This window comes from Dermacentor albipictus, unplaced genomic scaffold, assembly GCF_038994185.2.
Source record: "Dermacentor albipictus isolate Rhodes 1998 colony unplaced genomic scaffold, USDA_Dalb.pri_finalv2 scaffold_13, whole genome shotgun sequence".
In the NCBI taxonomy this organism is placed as follows: Eukaryota; Metazoa; Arthropoda; class Arachnida; order Ixodida; family Ixodidae; genus Dermacentor; species Dermacentor albipictus.
The window spans coordinates 4812066-4822014 of NW_027225567.1; positions in this window are offsets into that span (position 1 = coordinate 4812066).

Here is a 9949-nt window from a genome sequence, read left to right on the forward strand (position 1 = left end):
GAACACTCCACTCAATATACGGAATTAGTGTACTCGATACTATAGTTAAGTCTATTGATGAGTACGTGTTATGTGCCACACTGTAGTAAGTCGGCTCTTTCTTGTTAATTATGCATGCTCCTGAGGAGGAGAGGAAGTTTTCAATTAGGCGTCCTCTCGCATCGCAACGAGAATCTCCCCACAGAGTGTTATGTGCGTTGAAGTCGCCGGCAACTATGTAAGGTGCCGGAAGTTCATCTATATAGTTTTGAAATTCTGTTTTGTGAAGATGGTAATTCGGAGGAATGTATATGGAACTAATCGTGACTAATTTGTTAAACAACACTCCTCGGACAGCAACTGCCTCTAGGGGCGTACGAAGTCTTGATTCCCGGCAAGCAACACTTTTGGCAACTACAATGACCACACCTCCGGACGACACGACAGTGTCATCACGGTCTTTACGAAAAATAGCGTACTGTCGGAGAAAATTAGTTTGCGTATGATTGAGGTGCGTTTCTTGAACACACAGCACATTTGGTCTATATTCATGTAGGAGCTCTTTAATGTCGTCGAGGTTATGTAGAAGTCCTCGCACATTCCATTGTAGTATTTGTGTATCCATTATGCTATATGTTTAGGTTGCTGTGTGTTTAAGAGACTGATGTTGGCTCACGGGCCTTTTTCTGGCGCCGTGACGGGAGTTTTGTCTCTTTTGGAGCGATCGAGACCGCCTCGCCGCTCCTTAGGCGCTGATGGCGCCGTCTTGCTCGTGGTTGTGTCCATCGCCTCTTGCGAGGCGCTGGACACGCGCTCTTCCGAGCGCTTTGTTTGGCGTGAAGGCCTCGGCACGTTGGACGAGGCCTTTGAGGTCACCTGCCCGGAGGTAGATGGCCCCGTCTGCTTGGTTGGCGCAGCAGCACTAGCTGCATACGCCGGGGGGGGGGGGGGGGGGGCGGATAGCGTCACTGCTGTCTCACTGAGTGTGGGTCGGACAGCCGCCGGAGACCGTTGTGGCGCTGCCCCCTGACGCGCCACTTCGGCAAAGGTGTTCTTTGGCAGGAAGGACACCCGCCTGCGTGCCTCTTTGAAACTTATGTTTTCTTTTACTTTAATTGTAACTATTTCCTTTTCTTTCTTCCACGATGGGCACGACCGCGAGTATGCAGCGTGCTCCCCTTCACAGTTTACACAATGGAGAGAGTTTTCACAAGTTTCAGAGGTGTGCTCATGAGCACTGCATTTCGCGCAGGTTTGGCGGCCTCGACAGCTCTGTGAACTGTGACCGAAACGTTGGCACTTGAAGCAACGCAAGGGATTTGGGACATATGGGCGAACACGGAGCTTGATATAGCCGGCCTCGATGGACTCAGGCAGAACACTTGTGCCAAAAGTAAGAATCAGGTGTTTGGTCTGAATTTCCTTATTATCACGCCTCATCTTAATTCGCTTAACGTTGATGACATTCTGCTCACTGAAGCCCTCCAAGAGCTCAGCTTCAGTCAGCTCCAAGAGATCATCATCGGAGACTACGCCACGGGTTGTATTCATAGTACGATGCGGTGTTACTGTTACTTTGGCATCGCCAAATGATACTAGATTAGGTAGCTTTTCATATTGCTTCAGGTTGCGGAGCTCCAAGAGGAGATCACCACTTGCCATTCTGGATGCTTTGTAGCCTGTACCAAGAACTTGGGTCAGAGATTTGGACACGAGGAATGGTGAGATTGCTCGCACTGGTTTGTCTGGTGTTTCGGAGTGCACTACATGGAAACGAGGAAAAGTTTCTTTTTGACGGGCAAAAAATTCGAAGACATCATCGGTGCGCCCCCTCTTGAGGGAGCGATCAGGTAAGGGGGGAAAAGAAGAAGCCATAAGAGATTGTAATTTCGGCAGTAACGCCAGCCACCCACCGTGGAGTCCTACAAGGGGACGTTGCAGGACCTGTGAGACACGGCCTGCAAACGCCAGCTGTACATTACCACTATAACCAAATATGATATAACCTAGGGTGGCTATTCACACAAGGTTAACCCTTGCTGCCTGGAAAAATTGGAAGTAAGCGGAAGCTAGGAGAAGACAGGAAAGATGAAAAGTGAGAGAAAGACGAAGACTAGGGGAAGAGAAAGACAGGAAAAGGCAACTACCGATTTCCCCCGGGTGGGTCAGTCCGGGGGTGCCGTCTATGTGAAGCAGAGGCCAAAGGGGTGTGTTGCCTCCGCCGGGGGGCCTTAAAGGTCCAAACACCCAGCATCAGCTCAACCCCCAGGATCCCCTTTTCCCCAGACACGGCTAAGCCGCGCGCGGCTACACGCGGGAGGGTCCAACCCTCGTGTGCTCGGGTACGTGGTGGCGCAACACACCAAACGCCTGCTTGCGCAGACGCCCCTGCGGGGAGCATATCAGTTCCGCGCTGGAGAGCTCGGGCACAATAGTTCGCCCGCCGAACTCGTTCCGTCACAACGGCGATGGGGCTAGAGGAAGGCGGCGGTTTGCAGCACAAAGCCCGCTTCATCGTACGCATCCCAGCTGCAGCGACGGAAAGTGGGGGATGCGCGTCTTGTCCCCCAGTCGTAATTGGGTGGCAATCTTGCATTGTAGCTCACCATTCTTAACAGTGGACATAAAAAACAGCAGCTCCATTAATCTGGTCTAACTGGTATCAACAGTGTTTTGTAAGTGTGCATCGCCATACTCCCCAATGCCTTATTGGGTGACATCAGCAAGGAGCAGCTTGAGGCTACGGGTAATAGATTTCTTAACAAGCGAAAAATGCATGCATGCGTGGAGGACACATTGAGTCCAAAAAGTAGGGGCACAGGGGCACTGGAGAAGGAATAGATTATTGACAGTAGGCAAAAACAAGCTTCTCTGCTACTAAACACCCAGCACTGTTGCCATGTAACGACCTCTGAAACAATCCCCCTCAAGGAGAAATCATCTTTGTGTATCCATAAAGAGGGCAGGCAGGCAAAGCCCCTACAGCAATTCTGCCAGCTTCAAAAGGCTCGCTTCGCACATCCTGAATGCTTCCTTCTTAGACTTTGCTGGGTGCAAGCATTCTACTGTCCAAAAGTTGTCATTGAGAGCACTGTTGGTTTGGTGGCAACGCAGTTCAGAAGCGATTGCAACAAACCTCCCTTCCTAGTTGGTCTGGAGGCTCACGGTGCTCGTGAAGCAACACCATGAGACAAGCAAAGTGACTGGATGCCTCCAAGCACTTGTTTGTTGATCACACGGTTCTGTTAGTAACGACCAAGAGACCTGCAACCAACAAGCTCAAGTTCGGCACTCGTGTGGTTACTGTGGAGGATCCATAATGAAAAGCACAAAAACAGAAAACTCAAGGGAAAGGATGAAGCACCATTTAACACTTAGTATGACTGCAGCCCACCCCCTTCTTTGATTTTGTCTGGCCGTGCTGCATTTATTTACTATAGATAGGCATGAACTGTGCACAGCTTAGTGCACAGAGCATAGGTGATGTTCCCAATCAGTGTTCCATTTTTACACTATGTGATGGCTCAAAGAGGCTCGAAACACTGCAATGGAAGCTTCTAGTAGAAAAGGCGCCTGGAAGAAGAAAAAAAAGAAGCTGTGCTGCAACCATCTTGGCAACATCTTGTCCCCTTAATAAAAATTGTGCTTCCATATCAACTTCATTCATCTAGTTTAAAGTACCAGCACAACCGGGGTAGTTGGAGAAGTATGGGAGAGGCGTTTGCCCTGCAGTGGGCGTAACCAGGCTGATGATGATGATGATGATGCACTTATGAACAACGAATCAGTTCTCAAAGAGAATGTGAAGTCTAGCCAAAAGCATGGGCATGAATACGCATTGTGCTCTTGCATTGAAGGTGAATAACGCGTTCCATAATGGCGAATGTGCTTTAGTATGCTTCCTTGCAATATGAAATTGTAATGTACAAAGAATTGTCAATGAAGCTTACCACGAGCACAGATGCAATTAGAAATTATATTACAATTGAATATAATGAGCACAATGTAAACCTATGTGCCCTTTCCACTCTTAATAAACTTTACTGCACGATGCTTATTTTCACCCATTGTTAGGAATGGCCGTACGGGGTGGCAACGTGCCAGCTTTCAGCCCGCTGCACGTGTTCCAAGCCCACCAGACGGGGCGCCCTTCAGAGAACTGCGGATGACCGGCAGGCACGTGGCGCGCGGTCAGCTCAGGAATGTGGTACTCGGCAGCGCCACCCGGGACGGAGCAGAGTTCCACAAAGCCCTCTGATGTCGACACCGAGAGCTGTGCGGCACTGAAAGCTGTGCGGCACTGAAACCTGTGCGTGTGTGCAACACGAACATTTTCTTCCACTGGGACTCCGTCCACTGGGAATCCGTCCACGGGGAATCCGTCCACGGGGCCCTCGAACGGTGACGTCGAACGATGACGTCGAACTATGACGTCAAGCGGAGAGGATGTGCGCCGCGTTTGCCGGCTGCTAGAGTGTGCTCGTCGTCGGGAGCTGAGTGCTCGTTGTCTTGCTCGAAATGTAGTGGTGAGCTGTGTGCTCGTAAACTGTTTGTTGTATGTTAGTTTTGCGGGCTCCATATGGGAGTCGCGCTAGACTGCCAATGTATCTTGCTTAAAATGTAAAATATGTAAATAAATCCTGTTCACCGAGTTCCTCTCTACGACCTCCAACTCCTTCAAATGGTGGCAGTGGCGAGATAGTCCGACGACTCCTACATCTGGTTGACAGCGGTGGGACCGTCCGACGAATCTAATACCATGTATTGCGGTGTAGCAAGCTACGAAAGAAATGTTGCATAATTGGGCTTGTTAAGATTACCTTTCTCGCAATACACCAATGTTTCGCGGTGAAGCGTACCAAAAGTGGAAAGGGGCTACTGTCACTGGACATAATAGGTCTTGTACACTGGCGCACCCGCTTCTCAGGTCGCCAAAGTGGACATAGTATGCTGGATCAGTGCCTCCTCTATACTTTCAGTGCCCGGCAAAAGAGCGCAGGACAATAGCCCGCCGCCGTCGGCGATAGTACAACGCATTGCCGCCAGGTGCCTCCACCTAAACAGGGTTCCCCTACGCTGGTTTTCCAGGGCGGAGGTGGTGCGCGTGGTGGCAAGTGGCAACGCAGCGGATAAAAACACAGCAAGACGTGTTCTCCCGCTTTTTTGCCGCAGGTCTGGATATGTGACGATGTTTATTTCAACATATCTTGCCCCACGAGGAGCAGTGAACAAAGATATCAAAGAAAAACAACCGAAAGACATCCGAAGCAGATGCAAATATTACAGAATGAGAATGGATGTGAAATGCACTTGTCTTTTTCTGGCGCCAGTTGAATCCATTGAGAATTTAGCTTTACTGCATTTCTAACACCTTAGAATAACGCAACGCGTACAGCAGCAGAACAGACTAAGAATACTCAATTCAATAAGCGATGTTGGGTTGGAAGAATGCACACACCATGCTTTAAATCACCTCAACATAATCTATTCAGTGAAGTGTCAAGTTTACAGAATCCGAACGCCATGCAAGAACCTTCTAGAATCAAGTCAATATGAAAAAGTCCACCATGCAACATAAAGTGTGTTAAGAAAGAGCTTTTCCGACTTCGACAGTGGCATACCTGAAAAACAATGAAAAGTGCGACACTTATTCAAGTCTGCAGAATAAATCCAATCAGAAGTGTTTCAAGTTTAATGAAATACATGCAAGGGATGTTTATTTTCAAACTGCTTTCGCTTTTTAACTTTATGTGCACAATTGTGCAAAGAGCACCTGAAGGTGTTACACTGCTTATCGCAGTTTTAGACTCTTTCTTGAAAGTGGCTTTTGAGCAAAGTACTTGTAAGCATCGTGCTTATCTGTGATGCTAAATGCATAGTTTGCAAGGAGAGGCCTCACAAAACGCACTGAAATAAGTTCCATCAGCTTCTGTCGGTGCATCATGTCATTTTCTTTACATTGCAGCAACTTTGAGGCACACAGAGCTGGAACAGCGTGTGCCACCAAGCTAGTCATGGGTCTCTGAAGAGCTGGATTTTCCTTCAGGGCTTGTTCAGAGAAAACACGCAAGATGTCCACGACAAAAAGCAGCTGGTCAGAGGGATATAGAAGTCCCCCACGGTCCCGGCTGCGAGTGAACGTCTGCAATGGCTGATTTGTTAGTGGCTTGGATGCGATTGCCACACAGTTCTCGCAGTTTATCTGCTCACTGATGACGCGGACAATATAGCCACCAACATATACGGTCGCAGATATCTGCAGGGAAGGCATGTATACAGGTAAAACAGTAGTGTTGAGTCTTTGAAGAACATTCAGAGCAGCTCTTCCCAGTTGCGAATGAGGTTTAACAGATGTTTCTGGCTTCTCAGGTGATTCAGTTATTGACATGACTACCGGCTCACTGTGTGCCACATTTGAAAATGGATTGGATGCAGCTATTCCAATTTCGGCACCTTCTGAAGCCCTGAAAGGGCAGCAAGAACATCTAGTGCATCATTGCACCCAGCTGACCTTCTCAGTGTTCCAAATAGAGACTCTATCGGGTCACTGTTGAACTTCCGTGTCAATACAAATTTTTAGCCTTCAACAGGTGTTTTATGCAAGCCACAGTGTTGTACGTAGTGGTCAAGAATGCCTCGTGTCTCCTTTGCCAGAAACTCACGAGGATGGGTGCACCTTGTTTTCAATTCATGCAGATACATTGGCATTGTGACCTCTAGCCACTCAAGCCGGGCATCTTCTGTGTTGTACTGCTTAACATCTGGGAACCTCTGGCGCAGATGTTGAACTGTATTACTGGTGTCGTGGAGAACAAACCAGCGATAGAAGTTCTCCATAAAAGTGATGGTCGGGCCTGCACTTGCGAATGAAATATGACAAATGTGACCAGCTTGTTCCTGAAGATGTTGCAAAACAGCCGTTACCGCAGGAGATATGAGTTGAATAGCCCTCACCAAGTTCATTTTTTCTATGTTATTAGCAAAAACATGTTTCCGAGTGAGGTAACGCACCGGCTTCACAATCAAGTTCTTTTGGAGCTCATACACATCTTTCAGATATGACGCTGAAATTTCACCTTTGGGTCCGATGTTGTGTGCGAAAAATTGAGACCGCACATTTTTTAGCACATGGCAGGGGTCAAAGCTCATGAACAGCGGCCTATCCGGGTCACATGGATGGTCACTTCTGTAGGTAATCATGCCGTTCCCTAGAAGTCTCATGGCTTGTACATTTACCTTGTGGTTGTCAGTGGAAAGTCTGATAATATGGAAACTGCAAGACTCAACTTTCTTCATTATGAAGACCGTCAGCGCATGAAGCTGGGTACCGGTTACACCCTTTGTAAAGAAGTAACCAACAGGAATCCTGCACGAGGATGAAAGTCCACTGATCACAAAACACAAAAGGGAGTTAGCTAACACAAGGTCACTGCTAGCATTCGGCGAGCTCATGTCTGCCTGCCCCACAAAACAGTCTTGTTGCTTATTGTGCTGCAGCTTCTCTTTAATGCGCATCTCGTCAATGATGAGAGAACACATTCTTGACTGAGGCACCTTGAAATTTTCAAGCTCTGCTTTGAGGCGAGCTTCCGCCAGTTCTGTGAAGCCTGTTTCACTGTTCTGTATTCTAATATATGCGGACAGTGTCTTTCTGCCAGGAAGTTTGAAAATTCCATGGCATTCCATTCCATTCCCGCATGTGCTCATACGCTCTTGTAGAAAGGTGTCTCAGCACAACACATTGACGGGTCATTTCTTCACACCATGTTGGTCGTTTCTTCCTAAAATTTCTCACCTGATCAAGCAAAGTTAAAGCAGAAGACTAATTTTCCGTTGTTTTCTGCCGTATGTAAGAAAGATCTGTAGCGAGCGAATCCTCCTTAAGCTCCTTAAGGAGCTGCTTGTATTTATCAACTGTCTGTGTCAGCCGCAAAATTTGGCTTCTTAGGTCTTTCTCTTTTCTTTTCTACTTCGCTCTTTCTGTTGTCAGTAGACTTGTTGGTGCTCTGCAGTTAACCTGGACGCCTCGATTGCTCATGCTACTCTTCACATAACAGTGGTCCGCGGGTTCACTGACAGGTGTTGTGTCCATTAGAGCATCTTCCTCAGTAGGCGGTTCGGCCGAAGTTACGGACGGTAGCAAAGCAGAGGTTGATGCGGTGGCGGCCGAAGCGTTCGTCGACAGCGAACACGTAAACTGGGCTCGTTTCTCTATCCTTGCTGGGCTCGTCTCATGTTTCCTTCGATTGCTAATGATGAGGGAAGTCATCAAAAACGGAAGGTACACTACCTTAGTTCAGTCGACGTCTTTTGCCTTCAATGAAACCTTCCTTCTTGAAGTGCCGGCCGCAAACCTTTGTATAGCACGACCTTTCGTTCGGTTTCCAACCATCGCGTCGAACTGCAGCAATCCACTTCTCCCTCAATGCCAAGTCTGATGGAAATTCATGAAACGATAGTCCCAGAGTCTTCTTTTTTTCATCCGACTTGCACAAAGGCACGCAACAATACGCCATGTCAGACGAAGCGAGACGTGTCGCAAAAGCACATGTTTCAAGGCAGCAAAGCACGTCGCCAAATCCCAAATGGCCAAATCACGCGAGCCATCGGGTGATAAACAAATCCTGTTTACGTGGCGCCTCCTCGCGGCTGCCAAGCGCGCTACGTGAACAGAGACGTGACGGCGCTGAAGAGCGTAAATTGCCGGACACTGAAAATAGTGGACGCGTTGGTCGGGCACGGTTTCTTGCGAAGAGTCCATCTCGTTCTGGCTCAGCCTGCCGAGTAGCGAGTCTCTACCTCGACGAGAGAGGGCGCTAGGCGCTAACTTGCTCGGCGCGGTCGGCGCGAAATGCAGTCGGTTGCATTCGGCGCCAAACGACGTCCGAGCGCGCTGAATGCCGCCGGTCGCGTCGGCGCCAGATGCCGCCGGACTGTAGAGGGTCGCGTTTTCGCCAAAGCAACGTCGCCATGACGAGCGCGCGCGCGCGCGTTACGTCGGAGTGTATACACCAGAACACCGTGAATTCAAAGGGCGCCGCCACATTGATGAGCGCCGGTCGCGCCATCTATCCCAAGCGCCACGAAGTAGCAGGCCTGGGCTGCCACGCCGGGAGATGCGACCCCGCGCGAAAGCGAAACTTGGGCTTTTTAGCTGGGCGGAAGGCGTGTTTCGCGTTTTTTCTAACCTGTCATTTTCGCTGTCTGGATTTAATCAAACTTCAAGACCTCATGCAAGTCCGCAATGGCCACACTGAGTGCTGTGCAGACTGCAGAAGCGAATACATCGGGTAGGTACGCTATTACGTTTGTACAAACCGCGCGCTATATGCTAGAACACGTGTGAGCTTTTTGGCACGTAACCTGTGAAGGAATTTACAGCACTGTGTTGGTGCCATATATTATTAAAGCACGCAGAACACTGTCATCTGCACTTTCAGTTTGGTCTTGTTTGTCATGGTCTCTACTGGGTTGGCCGCGTTTGGCAACCAACTGGCGAGGTCGTTTGACTGCCTGGTTAGCAGACGCCTGCCCTTCACCACCTGCACATTGAAAAAAAAATAGATGTTATAGTAAGAAGGGCTGTAGTTCTTTCCCATGCCATCACTGTTGCGAAGTTATAAAGTCCTCTCAAAATGAAATAGAAAATACACCAGGCCAATTGTATCGTGCAACCACTTAAAGAGTACAACATTCAGAACAAAAGCCTACAGCACTCGAACAAGCAGTATATGATGCTAAACCTGCACTCATTGGAAAATGAGGTACTACAGTAGTTATAATGTTCAACTACATGTGCAGTCAAAGCCCGTATAATAGGGCGAGCATGACAGATGCAGATGTTGTACAGTTGCACAAACCATGACAGGGCACGTAAAATTACCATCCCTACTTAAAGCTGCACCATCAGGACCCCTTTGGTACAAGACAACAACCGCACCTGCATTCCAAGAAATTAGCCCCACCAACT